The sequence below is a fragment of the Podarcis pityusensis genome, assembly GCF_964106645.2.
Source record: "Podarcis pityusensis genome assembly, chromosome: 7".
Classification (NCBI taxonomy): domain Eukaryota; kingdom Metazoa; phylum Chordata; class Lepidosauria; order Squamata; family Lacertidae; genus Podarcis; species Podarcis pityusensis.
Window position 1 is genome coordinate 45,074,952 of NC_138031.1, and position 19,047 is coordinate 45,093,998.

Here is a 19,047-nt window from a genome sequence, read left to right on the forward strand (position 1 = left end):
TCTGTGCGAGACTTTGACTGACTGGCTCGGAGTGGAACTGAGATTCCCCTTAATTTTATCGTTCCTGATCCAGAGTGAACCAAAGAATTGCGAAAGGGTGGGGGGGCGGGCGGAGCGCGCGCGCGCGCGCACACACACACACACACACACACACATTCAGGCAAGAGTCGTGAGCTGGGAAGGAAGGAAGGGGGCACTTTAAAAAAAAAAAAGCAAAACTCTCTTTAACGCGGTCCCCGCACTTCCCTCCTTGAAATCGTAGTGGGAAAGTTTTAAAAAAACAAAACACCACAATGCACGTTAAATGCTTGTAAGCCTTTCCCCGTTTCCTCCTCTCTTTCCAAGTGCTGCATGGATTTTTCACTTCTCCCCCCCCCCCTCGCCCCCGCAGAGCTTCTTAAACTCCTGGAAAAAGGTGGCTTTTTTGTTTTTGTTTTGTTAAAAGAAGGCATGCCCCCAAAGTGAAACACCTTAGCATCTTATAGGGCCAGGAGTCCTCCTTTGGGTTCTGTCCCATGAACAAGCAAACAATATACGCTGCATGTGAGTGTGTGCGTGTTTCTGTTGATACCATAGGAGTTGCTCATATAACTTCTTGCAAGCTTAAGAGATGGGTGGCGGGGGGGGGGGGAGTCCAGTTTGTGTTTGTCCCAGCTGGAGAAGGAAGTTTTTTTAAACGGGGAGGGGGGGAAGTGGGTGGGATTTGCTGGAATGTGGTGGTGGAGTAGAGGAAGGGAAACAGAATGGAAGTTCTTATTGATCCGGAGGCTGGAGTTCCTGGAGCTGGAGCTGTGTGCTGGAATGTGGGAGGGGGGTGGGGGTGATGGTGGAGCAGATCACGTGAAACCTCCCCCCCTCCACTTTTTTTTAGGGGGAGGGAGGGTTTAGAAGATGGGTGGGGGTGGAATTGATATTTGAGAACCGGAGTTAAGGGGTGCTGAGGGGAGGGGAGCCTATGAAGAAAAAGGGGGGGGGGAATGCGCAGGAGCCTCAAGTAATATACACACAGGAATCAGCCCTGAGGAGGAAAGAGCAAAGGCCCAGAAGTGAGGACAAAGGGCGGCTTGTGAGAATGTGGCTGGGCCACAGGAATGTCCTAGGGAGATTTGGTCTGTGCTGCCTCCCTCTTTCAGCCCAGTGGTCTTGACATGCTGGCCTCCCTCAGTCATCCTTCTCCGCCCCATCTAGGACGCTGTCACGCGTCCCTCAGATTGGTGCTGCCAGCAGCAATCGTCTAGGATTCCCTTCTTCAAAAATCTGTTGTAAATACTCATATCTTTCTTTCCTGCCTTGCCCCCCCTCCACCTCATTTCGTTCTCGCACTGCTACTGTTGCTAGCATCCCCATCCAATTCACGTAGACCTTCTCAGTCATATTGACAGTTGACCTATACTTTCATAACAGGACTTGCCCTTCCACAGCCCCCCCTCACTAAATTTCTTCCACCCCAGCAACTGTAGATGGAAATCCAACACAGCTCCTTGTAGTTTTTTGTGTGTCCTTTTGCTGTGAAGAGAAAGGCTACTACTCGATCTCTCTGCTACTGGAGGTAATAAAATACAAAAGGTTGACAAAAGAGCTAGAGTTTCTCTCCTGTCCTAGGCTGAAAGATGTGAGGACACTGGTGATGGCTTACGTGTCATATTAGGGCATGGGTGTGTGTGTGAAGGCAGTATCTGAAGTTTTGGAAAGTTGGCCTGTAAACACGTCTGGAATGAATTTGGGATGTGACTGACTTAATAGGTGACTTACATAAAAGTACTAGGCCTAATTCTGTATGGTAAACCAGGTTTTGCTAGGTTGAAGTCAGTGAAACACATTGGTTGTGAGGGGGCAGTAAGGTCAGCCTGTTTACATATACAGGCCAGGACATTAGTGATTTGCTTGGCTGGTATAAAAACTCATTCCAAAAGTTTACCTCTCGGAGACCTGATCCAAAGCTTAAAGCAGCATGCACCCTCCTATTCACTCCAATTCTCCACATCTCCCTAGCAGTGTATATTAAACTTGCTTCCCCACATTTGATTTTGACCCATATATAATTTTTGGTTGGCTGAAGTTTATACAGTTCATTGATGCTTTAGTCTGACAGCTTGTAAGGAATGAATTTGATGTTCTTCAGCTACCTTTTAAAATGACTTCACAATGAGAGTTCTGTTAATTGTGCATATGTTTATTTCCTGATAGCTTCCCTAAAGAGGATTAATTTACATGCAAGCAAGTTTTTATGGCCAATAAATAAAGTCATCAATTGGTTAAATTTATGGGGAGATGTAGAAAAGAAATTGAGTTGAAAAAAGCCCCTCATTATTATACTTGTGAATCTTTGAGAACTGGCTGAGCATGCAAAGTTAACCGATAAATGATGCACAGTTGTACTTAACGCCAAAATAGTATATATATATATATATATATATAACTTTTTTAAAAATCTCCTCGTGGAAACAAAACACTTATTTTCCAAAACGCTTTTTGGTAAAGAATTAATTAAAATAAAGATGTAGCTTCAGTTTTCTGTGTGCTCATATAAAATATAGTCTTTGGTCTGTATCAACAGCCTATGAGCAGAGAGAAGTATCCCAATGTCATTGACAGTAAGTATTGACCGAAACAAGCAGTGGCTTATTTAAATGCATAGGTTACACATTCCTATACATTATTCTACTCATTATCCCCTTTAATCATAATGCATGCTAATGTCATCTGAAGTATCATGGTTGATGCAATATTTAGATTGTTGCTACATAAATTATTATTCTTTTCCATTCAGCTGAATATGTTTTCTTTGTTATTGTCCATTTTTGAGCTGGCTGGCCTTATTCAAAGGAAAATATGACTTTGGAGTACTGAGGCAGTTGAGAGCTTAAGTATTTTGCTTTCAGCACTTTTTTAAAAAAACAAATCACATGCATCTTTGTTTTCAGTTAGGAAGGTGCAGATTTGAGCTGAATCATAAATATTTGGTACAGTTTAATAAGGTTAGTGTGGTGCTAATTTAGAGCCCAATCTGCTAGCCATGTCTACTCAGGAGTAAGTTATATTTCTTTTAATGGGACTTCCAATTAATTGTGCTTATCTTCCTAGCCTTACATCACAAGGTTAACAAAGTCTGCTCAGAAGTAAGTTAATTCAGTGGGGTTTATACCAGAAAGTTGGATTAGTATTGCAGCCTAAGATAGTTTTCTTACTGCAAAATGAATAATGGCCAAATCATTTAGAAATAAACAAGAACTATAGCTAAAAATGCAGTTACAAACTTTTCAGAGGCAAACCAGTCATGTGAGATACATTGTGAAAAGCTACCATAATCAATGAGTGTTGACTGTGAATCAACAAAAACTATTAAGTAAACATTAATAGTGCCAAAAAAGTGTTAGGATAGGGGTGGTAATCTGTAGTCTACAAATTAAATTTGGATCAGTGTCTGGCTTAAGTAAAATTATCATGAAATAAAGGTCCTGAGGCTCCAGTCTATTTGTTTAATGGAAGGGGGGGAAAGAGGCTTTTTTGTACTATTGACACTTCTGTTAGCCTGATTTGAAACTCGCATTACAGGGTAGTAGTGACATTAGGCAGGTATATTATCAAAATGGCAATTTGGTTTGGAATATTACTAAGAGTAAGTAAATTACAGTCAAGCTATGGATTTTACAAACTTCATGTTCTTGCTCTTTGTAAAATGTATTTATTTAAAATAAACCTGTTCTTCATCACGATTATTGGCTGGGGAGAATGGCGAGTGGGGCGGGATATGGTGGTTGTTGAACTTGTGTTTAATTATTTTAATAGCAGCATTTAGCAGAATTCTATACAAGCGTAATGTGTTGTGTGTGGCTTGTTGTGAAAATCTCTGAGAAGTATAACTGTACACCATGGCTACCATTTCCCAATGAAAAACTTACAAGTATGCAAATTAATTTGTGAAAGAATGTGTTCAAGTGTATCTAGATGTTGGGGTGAGAGCATTATTTATTCACTAATGCTTTAAATCATTATATATTTTTTGGAATTTAAAAGCCAGAACCTACAGGTTGCTTTTGACATGAGATTTGACAACCTTGACCTGTGCCTCTTCTCCATTCCCTCCCCCTTCCCCACCCTCCTAGTCATATATCCCATTTCTTCAGGGAGCTCCTCACTATACAGTTCTTACCTGAAGAAACCCTAGCATTAAATATTGTTGTTCAAGTGTCGTATCCTTCCTGCCACTTTCATACTTGGTAACCAAAGGTCAGGATAGGCCTTTCTGAATGTATGAAATTCTCCCTAGGATTTCCTAAGCAATGGAGGCAAGGAAGAAAGAATACTTCCAAGTGCTTAATGCCACCATTGGAAAGGATTAACTTTCCTATAATTCAGTGGCTTGTGTTACCGACCTATTTTTCTTATTTGCTTTTTTCTTGTGTCTTTTAAAATTATACATTTTTTAAATTATATGTCCACTTATACATGCAAATTGATCCTCCTTGCTGGATGGGGGAAAGATACCCAAAATTGTACATGCATTCTAAAACTTGAAAGTAAATTCCATTGAGTACGATGGAACTTTTAAAGCAAGTATCATTTCCAAATAAGTATGTTTAAGATAGAGATGTAAATATGTTTATACACTGCCATCATTTTTGAACCAAAATAAGGTTCTGTTTATTACACCAGTTACTTGTGGAGGGATAACCACTGGAAATTGTAGATGTAAAATTAGCCATAACGAGGATATTGACATGATTTGAGCCTTAAGTGTTTCTATTACTTAAACATTTTCCCTAGTGCAGTATGTGTTTCATTGTACTGTTATGCAGACACAGTTTCATAAGGCTTTATTAATTTTATGTTTCTTGATGAAGGACACAGTGTATTTTACTCCATGTACTACATTTAACATGCCTAAAGCATGCATTTATTTAGAAATATTGAAAATACTACGTAGTAAGGCCCTGAATTGTACTATTTGAGAAAATTCAGCCATATTTCTGCTTCTGAATTGTTGCAAATGTTGAAAAACTTATTTTTCTATTTCCAATTATATATTTAGACATATTGTTTCATTCTTACACATTCTGGAGAGCCAAAATAGATTTTGCATAGAAAAGCGCAGAAGTGAGAACTCTAATTTAGGAATAGTAACTCAGAAGGGAGATTGACATTCAAAGAATAGACCATACTGACTAGATATTAAAAGACATTAGATTACTTGACTCATAATATAATCTAAGGAATTCCATATAGACAAAAATAGTAATTACTGTTGGTAGTATCCCTGAAACCTGCCCATCCCCAGTCTCATACTGTTGTTCTAAATGACTTTATCTGAAATGACCAATTTCTGAGCACTATATTCTTAAAAGGGAGGGGACAAAAATTCATAAAATTCCAACTGGCCTGTAAACCAAAAACATCTGTGTTGAAGCAGATTGCTGCTTTTTTGTGTGTCTAGCCAAACTTGGGCAAAATTGAGAATAGTCAACATGAAAGCGTACAGACACACGTAAAAAGCAAAATTACATATTAGAACTGTCTTACAATATTCTTAAAATTCAGGCAACTATCTATACAGTAGTTCCCTTTTCGTGTGCTGTCGGTTTACGCTCTTTCCTTGTTGATGTATCACAACACACATGTTAATCTGCCCTGTCACTATTGATGATTTGTAGCAATCTGAAATTATTAGATTTACTAAAGGTATTCCAGACCTCAGTGGTGCACAGAGCATTGTTGCTGCAGCAACTGCCTTTGGCTTGTAGGGAAAGTGGGGTAGCATGTTCTGCATGTTCTCCCCAGGCCTGTTCAAATGCTTCCTGTGATATATAGCTTTCAACTTTTTCAGAGCACAGGTCCACCTTTAACTTAAGCATGCATTTGGGATCAGCTTGTTATTTATTATTCTTTACCATAGATATGTATGGTTGTAGTGCTGCAAGTGTAATTCACCTGAGGTTAGGCTGCAACATGGTCGTAGGTCCCCATCTGCCCAGCTGAAGACAAATGATATATTAAGGATGCCAACATAACACTCATCATAACTAAAAATGTTTATATTGTTCATATTTTGGCTGAATATTTTGCCCTACCAGACCCAGTTCCACTTGTATCATAGCCGTTGTTCATGGGACCACACTGCCGGATTTGGTGATTGTGTTGGTTACTAGTATAATAGTTCTGTGCCAGGATAGCTACATGGGTCACCTTCTTTAGCCATCTCACGGTGCAAGTATAACACAGCAAGTTGTGGCATTGCATTGGGGTGTTAGTGACCGATTTGAGTGTTGCTGTAGCAGTGTAGTGACCCACATTACTGACAACCGTTTATTTATGTCTGGAAGGAAGGATGAGAATCTTGTCCACGAATTGCTATCTCTCGTGTCAGCATAGCAGGAACTAGAACTTCATGAAAATGGTTGAAGAACAATATATATTTTCCAGTGTTATGAGCTGAGCCCTCTTTTTCATTGGGCCATACAGGCGTCTTACAATTAAGAGATTTTGTAACTGCCCCCTGAATTGTTGCTGAATTTGTCTGTACTGTGATACGTCTAATATGTAAAGATAACATTTGCAATGTTGATCCAGGATTTCTTGAATGGCTTTGTGCTTCCCCTTAATTCTTGGGCTGTAAGCTGCAAGTCTTTACAGCTTAATAACATCAGTTCCTCTGTTACAAACTTTGTGCTGTAATGTTGAAATTCAAAGAATAATACTTGACTCCAAAAGTTAGCTTGTTAGTGCTGTCAGTATTAATGTGGCAATAAATGTAAATGGGAAAACTAAGATGATTTTGTGTTCCAGTATACTTTGTGACTTGAGTGATTTTCAGTGTAAATAGCATTATATTGGAATGTTATTTTTAAACTGCAAATGCAGTTTAAATCTCAGCATGATGTATTTCCCCATATGTATTTTGATTTTTTTGTTGTCCCCTGTTGTTTTGTCAAAGGTCAGGATTGGTCCCATTGGGAGGAAAATGTGGTCTTGTGTTTCATTTTTTTGCCTTGGGGTCTACATGCAGCTTAGCAAGAATTATGTATGCCTTATTTGTTCATGTTTTCCTCTGGTTGTGTGCATGTCTGGCGTTTAAATGTACTTAGCAATACTGTCGCTACAAAAAATCTGAAATTCAGGGACTGCAGATTCTTTTAATTTATCTTCTTATCATAATCAAATGGTGAAGGAAGGTTTTAGGAGACCAATGAGAAAGTTTGACAGAAGATGTGAATCTTAGAAAATTGAGAACAGTTGTAAACTTAAAAACTAAAACACCTCCCTCTAATTTAGGCAGGTCGGGCTCTTAGCATGCATCACAGTTCACCTCAAGTATTAGTAATTATGCTAGTTTAGTAATTATTGGAGATGAAAGAAACTCTGTAAGATGTGAATCCTTCTAAACTTCAGTAGCTTTACTTTGAGCCGGAATAATGATCAAGCAGTAGTTAGCTATATGCCTGGGGATTATGTTAAAGCAAGGGGGGGGGGGAGAAGGAAGAAGACTTGAGCTAAACTTCGAGTATCTTTATTACTATACTTCATAGTTTGCATTTCCATTTAGTATTCCTGCTTTCCAGAGAGAGGACAGAAACTCCATGTTTTGCTCTTATGCTTTGGTATAACAAACAGGGCAAGGCATTTTAGACTGATAACATAAAATTTAAACTGTGCCATCCTCAGTATTAAATGATGGACAGTTGGGTGTGCTTTGGTACCCCAAAATCTGTGACCCGAGGCAGGCTGCATCTCCTTGGCTGGTGGTTGGGGGGGACTATTTGGGATGTCTGCTGAGGCACTCCCACACTTGGAGCGCAAAAGGGCGTTGAAAAGCCTATTTCTTCATTGTGATAGAAGATGGGATTATTCTAACTGAAATGTAGGCATTATTTTATTTAAATTATTATTATTAGCTGGCATTTGTTTGGCATGCCATGCAAACAAAGTATCAAAGCAAAACAACAAGATAAAATACAAATGAGTAAAATAAATTGAGGCAAAATAAAAAAAGAGAAACGCAACATACAAAGCAAACATTTCCTGAAGAGCTCATCCAACAATATAGTAAAAAGAACAAAACGTAACCCATACCACAGCAGAGGCTAATGATCTCAAAAACGTAAAACTTGAAAAAATACTAAAAGCACATAGGAAGCAGCCTTTATATCTGGATGGACTGTTGTTCATCTAGGTCTGTATTGACTCCTGACAGTCAACAGTTCAACAGGCAAAGATCTTTCATATCAGCTCCTATCTGGTTATTTTAAAAGGAGATACAGGGGGTTGAAGCACGCAAAGCATGTACAGTACTGTTATCACAGAGCTGTCCCTTGCAAATAAATATGTTATCCTTGTGCAGTACTTCTAGGTGTTCCCTTTCCCTTTGAAGAAGGCATTTAATCCAGTGAGCTGCTATTCCTCCCCCCCACCTTGGGCATTTGTGTGTGTGTGTTATTTTTAAAAGTGAAGAAGTGCTGTGGTTTGGAAAATGCATACTTTAGAGTGTGCACAACATATGCAACTACTTTTACCACACTTACTTTAAGTATTTCAATATGGACAATTACCCACTTTTCAAATCTTACATTGCTAACTTTAATAGAGGGTGGTAGAGTTGGTTGACTTTGCTGGCAAATGAATAACAGTTCTGTTCCTGGCATATTTCATATTTTAAATAGTGTTTCATTTTAAGTGAACGTAGTATTTCGGTGGTATTACCTAGACTTATCATCCTAACTACATATATAAACTTTATTCTGATTTTCCCAATATCGGCACTCTTCAGTACACTTCATACACAACATAGCAGGAGCCTGCTTTTCAAGGGCACAGTAAATGTCCAGTTTTGTTCTTAACTATATAAACTCACATGTAGGCATGGATAAGAATTCTCTGAAGCAGGTGTATTAAAAGCTCCAGAAAAGCCATTTTAATAAGAATGTCAGCATTGCCACCTAATTTTGATACCCTCATCCTTAAAACTTACATGTCGTCTTAAGTTGTAGAATGTAATTTAGTAGCATAATTATCAGTACAGAATTTGAGTGTCACAACAATTTGGATGGTAGTACAGGATTCTCCAAGACCCCAACTGAGCTCTCTTAATTTATTTATTTTCCAGTTTAGAATTATATCTATTGGCTATTCATATCCCTGATGATTTTGCAAATTCCACCCCCCTAAATCTCCCAACACAGAGCATTTATGTTCTTTAACATTAAAGTTTCTGCGCCTCTTCTTTACCACATGCCAACACTGATGCTAAGTGGGTGGGAAACGTCCTGGTTGTTCATAGGTTAGGTGAATTTACCTGTGTCCGTGTTTGTCTTATAAATATTGTATGTGGCAGCGTGTTGCTGAAAAGACCTTTCACTCTGCAACAGTTACTTCTATTTTATTTTATTTTATTTCTAAAACTGGTCTGTACAAGAATGTTACTTGAACATCCCTTATGCCTTTAGATACATTTTCCAGCTGTAGCCTTTTTATATCTCCTCATTCCTAGATGTCTGTCTCAGTGACGCCCTCTGCCCGCCAAGCCAGGATGTCAGGTCATTCAAATCAGATATGCGTCCCATGTTTAAAGATTCTTTTGCACTCTTATGATCAGGGCCCTAGTTGATCACTGTACGACTGAGCAATAAGTTTTGCAGCAATTAGGTAGCATGCATGACTCCTTTGCAAGATATTGGCCACATTTGCATGGAATGCTAAGATAAACCAGGTTTGTTCTTGGCTACAGTTTGTGGTTAAGAAGGAAAGAGCTTAATCACAAGCCTGGGTTCAGATGACACAGTAAGCCAGACCTTTGCTTTGCTACTGTGCTGCCTCAGCTAATAGAACCAGGCAGGGGCAAAGTGGGTGTGCATTTCTCCCTGGGAGCCATTGTCAATGCTTTATTGTTAAAACATTTATTAGCAGACGGTATATTTGTATTTTGTTTATTCTTCACATTACCAAGTATTTATTATTATTACTGACACCTTCTATTATTTGCATATTGTATTTTAGTGGGTTTTTATTTTATATTATTGGCCTTTAGGAGGTGCTCTTTTGGGAGATTTTTCAGTGAGCATTCCTTCCTTTTGTCTTTGTTACTTTGCCCAAGATCTGAAACATGCTTTGTTAACAACACCTGTCTAAGGAACGGGATAATTTGGTGTCAGAGCGACTGAAATTTGTCAACAGTGTCTCTAACTTGTAGTGTCACTCCTTAATCTTTTTTATGGTTTCTACTGTGATAATAATCATCTTCTGTTTTTGTATTTCACATTGCATTCTGACCGCACCTGTTCAAGGACACCAGGATTTAAAAATGCTTCTAACTGTAACTCGTTTTATTTTGGTGGGGTAGGACTGTCATTTTTGTTTTAATGAGTGGAAGATTAGGTATATATATGGATTGAGTTTTGAGAAAATATATATGCATTCGGATTTAAAGGGGAGAGGATACTGCTTAAATGAGATTGTAGACTAAAGTGTGAATGTGAATAGTAAGAGGAAGTAAAGTACAGGAATACCTCAGAGATATTGAGGATTTGGTTCGGCAATAAAGCCACTTACACATCCCCCCCCAAGGCATATAAAAGTTACGTTTACACTATACTGTATTACGTAAGAGTGCCTATGACGGCTTACCTTTTGTTGTACCTCCTGTTTGGGGGGAAAGCTGGTTTGGTTGAAGATGTGAAGCAGGAAGAGGTTTTGGGTTGGAAGAGGGCCAGTGAGGAAGACGTTTAAAACCATTCTTCCATTCGTGTTTCTCCAATATGCAGTGTAGCCCTCTAAGCTTGCTTTCACGTATAACCCTTATGCTTTTGTACACAGAGTGGTGGTCAGCTAGGTTTTACTCAGAGTAGACCTATTGAAAGTTACGGCCTTAACTGAGTCATGTTCATTAATTGCAGCAGGATTTCTGTAAGTAAAAATACCACTCATAGTTTGCCCTATAAACCAGGATGCTTCATATGTATTTTCTGTGATTTAGGTACCACTAATTATACTTTATTTGTCAGTGTCAGGAGAGGAACATTAATGAATCAATAAAATTGCCTTGTATAGCCCTTATTTTTAGCTTGTCAGATGGAGGTGATCAGGACACCAAATGCTGTATTTCTCTGTTAAGAACAGAAGAAGAACCTTGCTAGATCAGGCCAAAGCCAGTTTAGTCTAGTATCCTGTTCTCACAGTGGCCAGTCACATGCCTGTGGGAAGCCCACAAGCAGCCTTGAACTGCAACAGTACTCTCCCCAGCTGTGATTCCCAGCAACTGATCACTATCCCATAGTGATGCTGTACCTCTATAGTCTCATTTTTAAAGCAGTTTTATTTTTAACTTCTTTCCTAATGATTCCTATAATGGAATTTAGCTTTTCTGCAGCCGTCAGATCTTGGTTTCAACATTTTTTTGTTAAGCTGCCTACCACTACCCCAAGATTTCTTACCTGGTGAGCTGTGTGAAATGTGTTCTGTATACAGAGACTGAATGTGAATACCTTAGAATGGCCAACAGGTCTGATTAGGTCCTTCAGACCATTTTGGCCAAACCATGCCCACCTGCTCTGCACCTGACATCATATATGATATCAAGAGTGGGTCAGGAAAAGTTGAGGCTTGGCCGAAGGGAAGTGAAACGTTTGGAAAAGCGGGTCAAAAACCATCTATCAGTGGATTGCGAAGATTTCAAAGCACAGCACAGGCTCCTTGTAACTGAAAATCAGCTGATAGGGACTTACAAGGGAGCCTCTTTGAAGGCAGGTTCCCAGTGCCAATGAGCTGATTGATGCTGGAACTACATCTTACAATGAGATTGCAACCTCCTTTGCACTTGGAGACAGGTGCCAGTCAGCTGACATCAATAAGATGTCCCATGATTGAACAATGGGTGGGTCTTGCTCATCTGCCAAAGTTGGCCTGTGGATGGGTGTGGAGAATAGAGATCTGGCCCACTGGCTTGATCCAGTTCCCCATCTCTGCACAAGGCTATGATGAGAGAGCAAATGAAGTACATACATGTGGAAATAAAGCTTAGGATCTTTAAACATAAACTCTGCTTTCTGCAGGGATCAGCTGCCCAGTTGCTCAGCCTATTCAGGTATAGTTAGCTGCAAGGGGCCAGAAAACTTTACTTCCACAAACTTCCTTAGGTCAACTTAGCCTAAGATCCAAGCCAACATGCCTAGAGCACACTGTTCTCAGATTGCTGCAGTAATGCCCTCTGTTTTATCAAGCCACATTTCCAACCATGAGTCCTGCTGGTGTTTGCTGATGCAAGTTTAGAGTCCTTGATTCACCCATAACTACAGTGGCCATTGAAAGCTCACAAATTTACCACTCCTTTCTTAACTTACTTGAATCTGATTGCGGTAGAATGTAAATGGGTAAAGGAAGAGCCATATACAGAGGTACCTTGGGTTACAGACACTTCAGGTTACAGACTCTGCTAACCCAGAAATAATACCTCGGGTTAAGAACTTTGCTTCAGGATGAGAACAGAAATTGTGCGGCAGCGGTGCGGTGGCACCAGGAGGCCCCATTAGCTAAAGTGGTACCTGTTTCAGGTTAAGAACAGACCTCCAGAACGAATTAAGTTATTATCCCGAGGTACCACTGTATGCCAATTTGAGCCCCTTCGAAGAAAGTTGTATGTATAAATAAAACAGAGCGGTTAACATGTTTAATTTTCGTATTTTCAGTTTATAGTCTACCTTTTCTCCCAAAGGAGCTCAAAGCGGCATACAAGGCTGAGCTTTGCCATGGTAGTGTTGTTTTCTTCCCAAGCCCCATCAAGTGCTGGTTTCCCATTTCTATTACAAGAGCCAAATTGTTTCACATAAATTAACTCCCTCATCATGTTAATTAAAGGCAGTATCATGGCAATAGCAAGAAGTCCTGAATTTTCTAAATAATTAAACACACTCCTCTTCCATATAAAACAATGTACATATGCTTAATTAACTCGTAGATCTAGCTGAGAAATCCACAATTTGTGATCCACCAATCTGAACACACCTGAAATGGATCTAATTGTGACCTGACAAGAACTTGACAGGTAGTGAAGTAGCTAAAGCAGAGTGTATTGAGCTACTGATAGGGTGTTATAAGTCGTTGGTGGGCTTTGCTGATCTTAGCTGTGCAGGATTGATAAGATTTTTGACTGTAGGTAATATGAATGAGTTTGCTGTGTGTGGGAATGTGTGAAGAGATTTATTTATGTGTATACTTATTTTGTTGCTGAATGGGTGGTTTTTGAGTTTCCTTATGACAGTGTTTTGATGCTGAAGGTATCTTTTTTTATAAACTGCTTACCTACTTTTCTTGATTGAAGCAGTGCATTTAACAGACAGGTGATGTTTTCCATGTCATGGTCATTTTTCAACCTCAACACATGACGTTTACCAAGAGACTTGTGATTTTATTGTAACCAATTAATCCATTTGTCGTTCACTTAAAAGCAAAACAGTTAGTTGCTTGAAATATCTTTAATTGGTTGAAACCCTAATGATAATCAACTTCAGCTTGTGTGGTTCAGTGGATAGAGTATTTTGGGGGAATCCAGAGAAGATTAGATACTAATTAAAATAGAACCCAACTGTGTTCTTAAATTCCATACATCTTAATGGGATTTGAACTTACCTAATTTCCTCTGGGTAGTATCCTGTGAACTTGTTGGTTATCCTTGGCTACATAACTGGTTTTTAGTCTTGGGGCACGTATCTGTTTTCAATAGAATTCCATGAAGTTTCCTCAAGGGATCGGAGTAGTAGCAAGTTCTTCCTGAGGAGTTCTACCATGCCATCTTCTCCAGTAATAGCAGCCATGGACTTCTTAGTCTTATCCCAGTAAACTGGGTGAGTCTGTGATAGGATCTCCCCAGCTTGTGGCTGGGCTGGCTGAGTTGCAGACCTCAGTCTTGGAGAAACAGATTGGGGCCTTCTTCAAGGACCAGCCAATTTGCCTGATGTGATATTAACATAAATAGTTGTGAAACCCTTAAAACATGAATAGACATGAACACACTGATTTGAAGTAGTACTAAGTGTACTAAAGGAATCTAACCAAAAGTATATCCATGGTGCAAAACCTTTAAGCTATCATTTCAACTATGTTTGTAAGTATAGGTCACTATGCTTCTTATAAAATTACTACTATAAAACAGCCTCATCAGGCTGTGAATGTCCATCTCAGAGTTCTTTTTTTGGGGTGGGGTCGGGGATGCTAACCCGATAGTTCACAGTTTAGTTCTTAAGGTAAAGTAATATGTATGAGAGGAGAAATGATGCCTCTAACTGAATATGGATCAGTTGAAGGGAACAGGCCGATGATGCCACCAAGGGAGTAGTAGTAAGTGGAATTGAGCCTTCAAATTGTAATTTTTTTAAAAAAAAAAATATTTATGAAAATATTTATGAGAGTTTGGTGTAATTCTAGCGGTATCTGGTCTTGGTTATTGGCTTTGTTAATGTTTTTATGTGGTATGAGAGTCGCTCTATATTCAATTTAGAAATATATAAGACCTTTTAAGTTTTTCTTCTTTTAACACCTTTTTTAAAGAAAAATATTCAGAACCTGATCCAACAGTTTGTTCCTAGTTTGAAGTTGAGTGCAGAGTCTTACATATTCAGCAAACGTATTGTGTGAGAGCTATGTGCGCATTCAATGTACTTGGAGTTTTGAACCAGAACTGGACTTGATTATTCATTAATACAGATAGGTTCCAGTGCAATTGTATTTTGGCCATTTCTTCCTCGAGTACAGAATAAGAGTATGCTTTATGTGTCTAGTGGTTAGGTAGGATTAGGGAGCAAATAGCATATTGAGAAGAATTACATGGCTTGTTTATTGCTTAAGGGTCAAAAGTATTTTAAATTCATTGTCTTAGTCCAGGATGGCAGAAAAGACTGGCAACTCCTTGAACGCTTGCTACTGCCTCAACCCCCCCCCCCTTTGCAACTGGCAACTTTTAGAAAATGGGCATTCTGTGTGGATAATTGTTGTCACTTTATGAAGTAAGTTGCTACCGCTATGATCTGGACTTCATCTAATCCAGGAAAGCCCCCTGGATTTCTACAGACATGGCTCAGCCGTAACCAAGTTCCTGCTTTTAAAGGCTGGGACTACCCAATAGAGTTGGACACCCCCTCCCCAGTGCCCCACTTTATTTCTTTATAGATTATTAACAGGTGGTTACACTGCAAGCCCACACCAATGTGAAACACATATTTTGTATCTCATTCAGCGTTGCTTGGTCATACTCAGAGAGAAAACCAACAGCTTTCAAAAGCAGCTTGCTGCTTTGCTGAAGATTTCTAGTTCTGAGTCAAAGAACTCTCAAGACATATGTCCATCTTAAATTGCATTTTTGCATATTATTGTGCCTTCAAATAGTTATGTATTCTGATGAAACTTAACAGTATCTGCTCCATTGTCAATTGGTCAGTCTTTCCCTAGATGTCAATACAAGCCATTTTGCTACTAAATCAACTCTGCAGTACACATCCACCTTTACTTACAATCTTATAAGACCCAAATTGTTGAAATATGCCCTAAACCAAGGGTACCCAACATAGTGCCTCCAGCTGTTGGGACTCCCAAATTCCATTAGCCAAAGCCATCATGACCAGAGATGATAGGATGCAGCCTAAAACATGTGGAGAGCATCATATGGGTATCCCTGCCCTACACCTAGAACTAGGGATGTTAACTTTTAAAGCAACCACCATATGGTTAATAGGTAAATTTCTATCAACGCTAGTTAATGTTAGCTAGTACTGTGGCCAAAGTAGCTAAATTTTAGGCATGTTTCAGTCTGCAACAGCGAAGAGAAGGGGCAGGGTAAGTGTGTCTGCTCTAAATTCCTAGTCCAGAATTAAGGGATTGGAAAGATTTGGCATGTTCCTGCTTCAGCACTGCTAGTGTGGTCTGCTTTGTTTGGGTCCTTGATCCTGCTGTTAAGCCTCACTTCAAGCTCTGTTTTCAGTGAGTTGCAGTTTTGCATTAATCAAGACCCCTTATTTTAAACAGTGAAATATTCTCATCTCCCATTCAACATCCTGAAAGTGAGGAGAGTTAACATCTATTTCCTGTTCTTAAGTGTCTTTCTGAAATGTGTCTTCTCTCTTTGAAGGGTGGAGGGGGTGGGTGGGGGGCAGTCTGTGCCTCTTATTAGCTTTACATGCACAGAGGCAGAGGAGAGAAAATGCATAAAGATACCTCCCGAAATTACTGTAATTTGTAGATGCTAAAATAATGGCATACACATATCACTTCTGTTCTGTCTGGATAGCTCTGTAAATTGTGTATTGATTATGCTAATCTGCCTAGTGTCTCTATTACTTGTCTGCTGATACTACTCAAACATGCAGATTGAACACATTTTTCCCCCTGCAAAGTTGTCATTCTTGTGGGAAAAGACTTTTGTAAGATGGGTGAAAAGACCAAATAACTTCTAATCTTTATGCATAGGAGGGTTTATAAAATAACTATTTATTGAACTGCAGGAAACGCAAAATGCAAGTCACCCCCCTCTCCGCTCCCCAAAAAGAAAGAAAAAAATGAGGACAGTTGTCTTAGGTTAAAACCTTTCCTCCTCTTCTACCTCCCAGCAACTATTGTTGCTGTATTAGGCTTATTTTGTTTCATGTTCCTTAAGGAAACCATTTTAGGAAGGGTACTAAATCAATAGCAATCTATTTTTATAGTTTATTTTGGGATGTGTGGCTTCTCTCTTACTTTGTTTAACAAGCCAAAAATGGCCTCAGTCATTCAGGGCAGTAGGTATCTCTAAAAAAATTATTAACCTGCCTCGTGAAAAAGAAAATAAGACTTTTTTCAATTATCCAAAGCTTTTATTTTTATTATAGTTTGTAGTAGTATAAATACAATAAATCACAGCCTTTGTTCTCAAGGATTTGTTGTAAAGTGTACTTTCACATTCTTGCTGTGTTTGTACAACTTCACAGTCACCCATTACTTCCCTTATTAAGTCTCTAATGCACATTTTTGCCATTGGCCACTACTTTCCTAATGCGGAACAAGGCTGGCTCTCATTTAAGAGACAGCTTAGTGAACTGCAGAGTATGTTGTTATAAAATGAAGGAGGAATAATGAATTTTGTTCCCTGGGCTTTATCAAATTCCTGCTCATGTTTAGAGGCCATCCCATTTTCATAGCTTGCTCCCTGAGGGGCCCTTTCATAGCATGCTCCACAGGGGACCTTTTCAGTCTGCCAGACTATTGCTTTAGCGCTGAAACCAAAAGCGAGAGAGAGAGAGGTGCACCCTCCTCAAAGCAGGCACTACTGGGTGCTGAAGAATCCTAGGCCAACACTGTTCCTGGGCTGCGGCACTCTGCTTCAAGTCTATGATTGGCCTTCTCATTCTCACCTGCTACAGTTCAGATTTGGGCACTGGGGCTACTGTACTTCACAGGTATCAGGAGTGATAAAAAAAAAAAGCATATCTGATCACGACAGAAGAACTCATTCACATTCTGAGTGGCAGTTGTCCTTCGCTCCTCTACGCAGAAAGAGTAAAGGGAAGGGGGCATCTGAAACATGCAGCGGTGATGGTTCCCTGGCACATGTCTACCATGCGTTCCTGAGCGTTTGAAGCTCTTCTCCCCTTCGTGCTGTGTGTACAGGCTCCAGAACTCTGGTCTGTGCATTGACTGTGCCTGTAGTATTGCAAAAGAGAATCAAGGAATGGTGTTGGCTTCTCCCTACAACCCTGTTCCATTGCGATTACTTTCTCTGCCTTTGTCTTTCCCAAAGCACGTCTGGTGCAGTATGCCTTTAGTTGCTTCTGTTTCATTAATCCCCAAACTACCTACTTTCCTTCCTTTTCCCCCAACCTTGTTCTGTGTGTTTTGGAAGAGATAATTGCCTGTTCTGTGCCCTGTAGGATACCATCTACATTTCAGCACTAAGCCAACATTGAGTAGTGGTGGCAATAGCAGCACTATCACAATAACATTTTGCAAACTTCTTTTTTTATTGAGATAGAAGAAACACTGCTAAAGAAAACTTAACTTAAGGATGATTCAGTATGCTTTGTGTTTTGATAGGACTAATTCTGCTTTACTTATTTATTATTTGCTTAGTTCTGAAATGCTTTTATATGATTAATCTCATAAGATAAGGCATGAGAAATTGAAACAACAGCAACCAGTACTAAACAGTGAGCACAAAATTCATTTTACAAAGGCCACTAACTTTGTGGTGGTCTTAATGCGCGAGGTGGCAGAGCAGCAGGGCATGTGCTTGCTCCATTCACAGAAAAGTGGGCCATGCCATGAAGTGACTACTCAAAAGTAGAAAAAAACAGCAACTGCAACACATGACCCAGGGTATGTGTCTCCCCACTAACCCCATGCCAACATATGAAAGATGCTCTACTGGTAACACCTCTAAGATCACAGTGCATTGCATATTCTTGCAGATTATAAACCTTTGCTGTAAGACCTTCCGAAAACTGGATGGAATTCTTCCTGTGTTAGTATCTCAGGCAAAGAAGAGAGCAAACTGCAATTCTTTTGTTTTGGATGGAAAGTGGGGGGAATTATTTAGCACGCAGCTGACTTCCATCTTGTGTGCAGTGAAACACATTGGAATTCTAAAGCCATTTTTTGGCTTCAGGCAGACTTATGGCATTATGGTATGATGGATGAAGGCCTATCACTCTGCAGCCTTTGGTGTGGTTGATTAGCAGGTGCTAGTGATTAGTTGACTGTTGTGGACTGAATTACTTATAGACATTCTGTTTCATTGTTTAGCAGTGTTGGCCAGTGCTGGCAGTATTTGGATTTCATTGGGGCACTCTCTTTCTCTCTCTGTTTATTTAGCAAAATGGTGTCTTTTGTCTCCAAAGTTGTTCAAGGCAGCTGTTAACTATTGCTCCAGTGCAGCCAAGTATTAAGTGTATTGTATTGTTTGTTTGTTTACCGAGGGAACTGAGAAAACTGATTATAGTCCACACTTAAGAGTTTTTAAAATGTGTTTCCTGAAGGACACACAAACAGTAATAGAAGAACAGTAGTCCCTCTCATACCATTTTTCTGTATCTGTGTATGCAT

The 19,047-nt window shown here is 39.5% G+C and overlaps 1 protein-coding gene across 10 annotated transcripts in view; it reads left to right on the forward strand.

The window, feature by feature from the left end:
* Positions 1 to 19,047, forward strand: part of ZNF521 (zinc finger protein 521) — a 285,724-nt gene that overhangs the window by 1,902 nt on the left and 264,775 nt on the right. The gene's annotated exons all lie outside the window — the stretch shown is intronic.